The following is a 7,764-nucleotide window of genomic DNA, read 5'->3' on the forward strand; positions in this document are numbered from 1 at the left end:
TTTCCTTCTTAATCTCAAAGCATCGGGGATGTTGCTTAGTATGGGACAAAAGCTATAAGGAAAAATATGTTGGACTCCATTTGTTAAACATTTCTATATGAAAAAATACTAAGAATAAAGCTAAAAGTAAAGACAAACAAAAAATTTATAGAAGATAGAGTTTTTTTTTTTTAATGGACTCATTTCCAACAGTCCTTGGGAAGGAAGGAAAGTAATCATCAAGAGAAAGACAAAAACAAAGAAGAAAGAAAAAGAAGGAGGAGGAAGAGAAAAAGAAGGCAAGATACAGTTGGCAGGGTGCTAAATGGTGTCCTGGAGAAAGACATGCACATTTCCGTGGATAGAGAAAACATGCTTATCTTCATTTGTATTAAAGAAATGCAAAATTTAACAGTAATGAAACAGTCATTTTAATCAATGGAAAGTTTTATAGTATATTAGTGTATTCTAGCAAAGGCATGGGGAAACAGCCCCATGTGGTACAAAAGCACGCCAGTACAGCAGCCACAGAACACAGGCCACCAGAAAGTGTAAATAGATGTGGAAAGATGGTCCAGCATTTAAGAGACTTTGCTGCTCTGGTGGCAAACCCAGGTTCAGTTCCCAGAGTCAACATGGTGGATCACAACTGTCCAGTTACAGTGTATCCAAGACCATCTTCTGTATGGGCAGCACACATATTTGGTACACATACATACATGTGGTCAAATATTTAGACACATAAAAATACGTATTTTTTTGGTTTTTCACGATAGGGTTTCTTTGTGCAACAGTCCCAACCATCCTAGAGACCAGGCTGGCCTGGAACTCACAAAGATCCACCTGCCTCTGCCTACAGAGTGCTGGAATTAAACACATGTGTAGCCACTGCCTGGCTTTAAAATAAATCTTTAAAAAACAAAAAAGAATACTATGCAACTCTTTAAAAGACTGAATTGCATTTTATACATTGATATAGAATTGTCTCAACAACATACTAGGTAAAGCAATGTGAAGACATAATCTAATTTGCATTTATAATCAGAAGGGAGTATCATTCATATGTATATATCCTTGTATTATTTGAGAGTAGAAACAGTATAAACCACCTACAGAGGAAAAACTAAAACCTATGTGGCCCATTTATATGCAGAGCCAGCAGCACTGCTCTGATTGGCCCAGTGATTGAAGACTTAGTCCTTGCTCACTATTGGAGGTAGCAGAATCTTTCAGAAACAGAACACAGTAAAAAGAAATTAGGTTACTGAGGGAGTGCCCTTACAGGGCACATGGAGACACCAGGATGTTCTGTGCCCCAAAGCTGCCATGAGGTGCACAGTTTTGCAACCCCCAAATCAACAATAGAGACAAGTGACCGCGGATTAACACCCCTGAAATGATGGGCCTAAATGAAATTTTCCTTCTTCTAAGTTGATTGTCTCAGCTAGGGGAAGTCAACTAATCCAAGCATCAATTTGACCATTAGCAAATGATCATACGAGATGTCTGTCTTGGTTACTTTTCTATTGCTGTGAAGAGACATTGTGACCAAAGCAGCTTGGTTATGGAGGTTAGAGTCTATGATCATCATGGCGGAGAGTATGGCATCAGACAGCAGACATGGAACTGTGTCAGTAGCTGAGGTCTTGCATCTAATCCATGAAGCAGAGGGCAAAGGTGGGAATAGCATAGAGTGTAGAGTGTGGACTTGGAAACCTCAAAGTCTGACCCCAGTGACACACCTCCTCCAACAAGTCCTCAACTCCTAATCCTTCCCAAACAGTTCCACCAACTGGGGATCAAGTATTCCTGATCAACTAGGGATCAAGTACTCATCATACGACCCTATGGGGGCCACTCTCATTCGAACCACCACAATGTCTACAATTGATTATTCCTTGCTTATAATGGGTCTTATATTGAAAGATTCATATGAAACTTTAATTTAAAATATCAATATGAATCCTCTGATTTCTTTTTTCATTAGAAAATAGGATAAATGTTCACTGTGCTAAACAGTAAGTTCTAGTTAATCATAGTTTACTGCTGATTATGAAAGATTGGATGAGATTATCACAGAAGATTAAAAAAAATCCAGCAGCCTCTGGGGTACCTTAACTTTTTGCAATTTTCCATCCACAGCAAAAGAAGATGACAGAAAGCTGAGTTAGCATTCAAGGGCCTGGATCTTCTGCCAGCAGGAAGGAGAGGCAGGAGAGAAATCAGCTGCCTTAAGTCAAGAGGTCGTGCTTCTCTGTGTGTTGGAAGCCATGCTTCTCCATGTGATGGAGTCATGCTTCTCTATCTGATGGATTCATGCTTCTCTGTGTGAGGGAGCCATGTTTCTCTATGTGATGGAAGCCATGCTTCTCCATGTGATGGAGTCATGCTTCTCTATGTGATGGAGTCATGCTTCTCTGTGTGATGGAAGCCATGTTTCTCTGTGAGATGGAGCCATGCTTCTCTATGTGATGGAAGCCATGCTTCTCTGTGTGATCTAGAGTAAGCTCTGTTGTCCTGAGTAAGCGGTGCCTGTGTCAGAGCTGAACTGTTTTCCAGGATTACATCTCAGATCCTGTTATTACTGGCAAGGAGAAAATGAGGACCAGCCAGTCTCCAGACATGTTAATTTGCTAGTTTTCATCACAAAGCATTTAGCGGCAATAGCAACAAGAGGAAAATATTTAAGTTGGTTCTTTATCAACTTTAATTTTCCATCAGGACTTAATGGCTAACTAATTATAAAAAATGAAATTACCTTGGCCTAAGTTGATGTTTCATTTCATTGGAGGTAGGGGTTCAGACCACTCAGAAACAACTGACAACTTCTGGAGACATTTTTTTTTCTTTTTTAGTTTTTTAAGACAGTGTCCTTTGTGTAGTCTTAGCTGTCCTAGAACTAACCCTGTAGACCAGGTTGGCCTCAAACTCACAGAGATCCAACCTGCCTCTACCTCTTAAGTGCTGGGATTAAAGATGTGCACCACCACTACCCAGCTTCTGGAGATATTTTGAGTTGTCTCAACCAGTGGATTGTTTCTGGCACTTAATGGGGGGGGGAGAGATCAAAGATATGCCAACTATTCTACAAAGCACAGGCTAACCCTCCCACAGAGTTCCTCAGTCTGAATGTATGAAGCACAGGCTAACCCTCTTCCCCAGTTCCTCAGTCTGAATTTTTATGCACCAAGATGCAGCCAAAGATGATATACATTGGCCTCTATTGTCCCTGATGAGGTAACCCTGCCTTCACTTGGCACTTGGCCTTTGGAGGCCAGAAGAGGGTGTCATTTCCTGTGGAGCTGGAGTTTCAGGTGATTGTGAGCCATCCAATACGGTGCTGTCCTCTGTAAAAGCAGTCTGTGCTCTTTTGTTTGTTTGTGTTTCAAGACAGGATTTCTCTGTGTAGCATCTCTGGCTGTCCTGGATCTCACTCTGTAGACCAGGCTGGCCTTAACTTCACAGAGATCTACCTGCCTCTGCCTCCCGAGTGCTGGGATTAAAGGCATGTGCCACCATGCCCAGCTCAGTATGTGCTCTTAACCACTGATTCATGCCCAGTCTCCCATTACTCTTTTTAACTTCATGCTCTGTAGGAACTTGTTTTTTTGTTTTTTGTTTTTTTCATGTCTCATTACATTAATTACCTGTCTTCTTGTTGTGACCAAGTGTCTGGCAAGAAGCAAATCAAAGGAGGAAGGATTATTGTGGCTCAGAGTCTGAAAGGTTATAGAGCAATGGTTTTCAACCTTCCTTATGCTGAAACCCTTTAATACAGTACCTCATACTGTGGTGACCCCCAACCAAAAAATTTATTTTCATTGCTACTTCATAACTGTAATTTTGCTGCTGTTATCTTAATGTAAACATCCTTGTTTTCTGATGGTCTTAGGTGACCCCTGTGAAAGGGTCATCAGGTCCCCAAAGGGGTTATGACCCATAGGCTGAGAATTGCTGTTATAGACCATTTTTCTGGAGAACGCTTGATGGCAGAAAGATGAGGTAGCTGGTCTCATTGCATTAACTGACAGAAAAATGAGAACAGACAAGAAGTGGAATCTGATTATAAAACATCAAGGTCAACCTAGAGGTAGTGGCACATGCCTTTAATCCCAGTACTCAGGAGGCAGAGGCAGGTTGATCTCTGTGAGTTCAAAGCCAGCCTGGTCTACAAAGCGAGTTCCAGGACAGCCAGAGCTGTTACACAAAGAAACCGTGTCTCAAAAAAAACCACCAGAACAAAATAAAGAGAACAAACAAACAAACAAAAACAATAATCCCATCAAAGTTGGCATTTAGTGACCCCCTTCCTTAAACAAGGCTCCACCTCCTAAAGGTTCCACAGCCTTCCAAAATGGCATCAGTATCTGGGTACCAAGTGTCCAAACACATGAGCCTGTGGGGTACATTTCACATCCACAACACAGCACTGGCCATGGGGTCACTTGCACTGTTTCTGAGTTATTCTCATCTCCATCACCTGGCCTCCTCTCCTGTCATCAAGCCTCATTCATTTCTGTGTTTTCAGAGAATCTCACAGAGCACCTCCACACATGTGAGATACATGGCTGATGAGTGAAGAAGTGGACTATTGGTTGTCCTGCTATATGATGTCAAAACTGGAGTCTTGTTGCATGTGTAATATCCCTACGTAGACTCTGTGGCACATCAAGGGGATTATTTTAATTTTTCTCTTTAAAAAGATTAGGAAGTCAAATCATATCTGGAGGCTTCTATAAAGATATTCATCTAAAAAAAATCTAGGTGCTGATCTTGACTCATGTTTGAGTGTCTTAATTAAATTCCTTGTGACGTAAGAAAAGCAACATTACTCAAGAAGAATTCCATTGGAAGAGTCCTTAGGAACAGTGTAGTTGGTTGATCTTTTAAGCACCCTGTCCTGTGTAATAATACCTGAAGTAAGTGTTAAGAAGGTTTTAGTTTCTGTAGAGCATTCTCCAGAAGAGTGTGGGTGTCTGCAGCTGCAGCCAGTGAACGTGTAATTGTATCCTGTCTGTATAGAGAAAGCCACACAATCGCCACTTGGCTTGTACTTTGGACTGGACTTGTCTTTCCCTTGTCTCATGACCATGGGTTAGCTCTTCAGCAGGTAGAAAAGACACCCACCCACCTACAACAAATAATTCCAGGCTCCTCCCTCCCTGCTGGAGAGCAAGGAGCACAGGTTTAGAGTTGGGCTCTCACTCTTTTTGATGACAAATGGCACCTATGTACTCATATGACTTGCAAACATGCTGACATGCCACAATGATTCCATAGTATTTATTTATTTATTTATTTATTTATTTATTTTTACTTTATTTATTTATTGGTTTTTCAAGACACGGTTTCTCTGTGTAGCTCTTTTTGAGTCTGTTCTGGAACTCAATGTGTAGACCAGGCTGGACTTGAACTCACCTAGATCTGCCTCTGTCTCCCCAGTGCTGGGATTAAAGGTGTGCACCACCACTGCCCGGCCATCCCTATTTTCTAAAATCTCCAGCTCCTATCCTTTACTTCTGGTTTCTTGCCACAGAGAGAAAGAGGGTTTTCTGTTTGTCTGTTGTTTGTTTTTGCATCTTTTTGTAGTAGTATTTTAACTTAAGGGTGGAATGCGCAGTGGTCTACTAAAGCGAAGTCTCCCCCTTGTTTCCCATTTTTCCAAGCAAGCGATCATTGCTGCTAGTTTTGTTTGTCCTTCCAGATGAACACTGGGTACTTACAGCATTTAATAAAAGAACATGTTGTCTCAGAGTCCACACTCTGAGCTAAACAGTTATGACCTAAAATCCAGTAGAAACTGTATTGATTCTTCCTGGCCATTTTCCCACTGTTTAAATGTATTTTTAGAACAAGAGCAAGGAATAACAGTTTCATTAAAAGTCTGAATCAACTAAGTGAAATCTTTGCTTTAGAGGTAGTTTGCTCAATTTGTGGGCCTGTGACGGAAGTAAAGGACAAATGAACAAAATTGGGAGAGCCTTTTCCTCACATACTAACAGGTACACACTTACCCAGTTTCCATCTGGTGCCTGGTTGTACTAAGAGTACTACCTGGCCTTCAGTCCTACAGTCCTTAAAATCCGAAGGACAAACACGTGTAGGTGATGCAAGCGTCCCAGGCAAAGGTCAGTGGGTTTCCAGGAAATGTCTTGGTACCGTATGTGTTCAGGAATCATGCCCTCACCCCGCTCTAGTTTCTCTGTATGAGAGTGTGCTAACCAGTGTGGACATTTTAGTCACTATTAAATGTAACTCAGAGATGTGAGACTTTAGCTTTGATAATAAAAATGTGTGAGAGGCTTTAAGCGGCTGGCAACAGCTCTCTTTCCAGTTTGCTGTGCTTACTAGGTTACTTTTGCCTCCATTTTCTTCTACATCTGTGCAGCAGGGAGGAAGAATTTGTCAGCTAAATACAGCACTCAAGAAAATAGTATGAAGGAAGGACAAGCAAGGCAGGTTCCTCTCATGTGCAGGATCTAGATTAAACACACACATCTTAGACCTGAATGGAGAAGGGGAACTGCTTAGAGGTGAGAAAGGGCACAGCAGAAGACATGACAATGGGAGTCAGTGTGTGGGTAAAAAGAAAAGTGTAATCATATAAGAGCATACATTTGAGGGAAAGCTCACGAGGTCTCAGCCCTCAACAAAGAACTGCTAGCAGCCTCGGAATGCTGAGTCAGGAGAAATAATCTTCCTGAAGAAGGGCACACCAATTGCTCAGCCCTGAAAACATACAAACAAATAACATCTTACAGACTGTGTAGCAGATTATAGTTTAGAAATGCACACACACAAACACACACACACACACACATACAAACACACACACCACATATACATACACACATACTACAACACACACACACACATAAATACACATATCACACATATACACAGCACACATACACACACATCCATACATGCACACCACATAGATACACACACACCACATACACACCCATAAATACACACACTACACATATACACAGCACACATACACACACACATCACACATAAATACATACACCACACATACACATATACACCACATACACACTACACATACACACACACCACATACATATACACCATACACACACACACACACACACACACACACACACACACACACACCAACAATTAAAGAGGCCATGAATTTGAATGATAAGATACATAGAGGGGCTACAGGGAGGATAAAGAAGAAATGATGTAATTAGATTATAATCTCAAATTTTTAAATTATGATAAAAACTATTAAAAATTTAAAAGGAGTATGCACATATAAAAATGCTATAATGATGGATCAGAGAGATGGCTCAGTGGTTAAGAGCATGTGTTGCTCTTTTTGAGGGTCCAGGTTCACAGTTCCAGCACTGACATTGTAAGGATATCAACTTCCTGGAATTCCAGGCTTTAAGCTCCTCCTTTGGCCTCTCAGGCGACCTGCACATATATGGGGAGCACACATATACAAGCAGGCACACGTGCATACACATAAATAAAAATACATTTAAAGCTTTTAAAATATAAAAAGATGTCATAATGAAGTGTGAAATTTTGTATGATAAATAAAAATTGACAGAAGTCAAAAGGAAAGAATATGTCCATGACATGAACTGTGAAGATTTTTCTCGTAACAGTATCTCCGATTTAATCAGAATCTGAAAATCTCACGGCATTTTGAGGGCTTCAAACACATCTTCTCCCTATGTTAAATCTCATTAACTGGCTATTTGATCTTCACAATGCCCATATACCCAGAGCAGAGAGAACAGCTCA

This window comes from Cricetulus griseus, chromosome 2 (assembly GCF_003668045.3).
Source record: "Cricetulus griseus strain 17A/GY chromosome 2, alternate assembly CriGri-PICRH-1.0, whole genome shotgun sequence".
In the NCBI taxonomy this organism is placed as follows: Eukaryota; Metazoa; Chordata; class Mammalia; order Rodentia; family Cricetidae; genus Cricetulus; species Cricetulus griseus.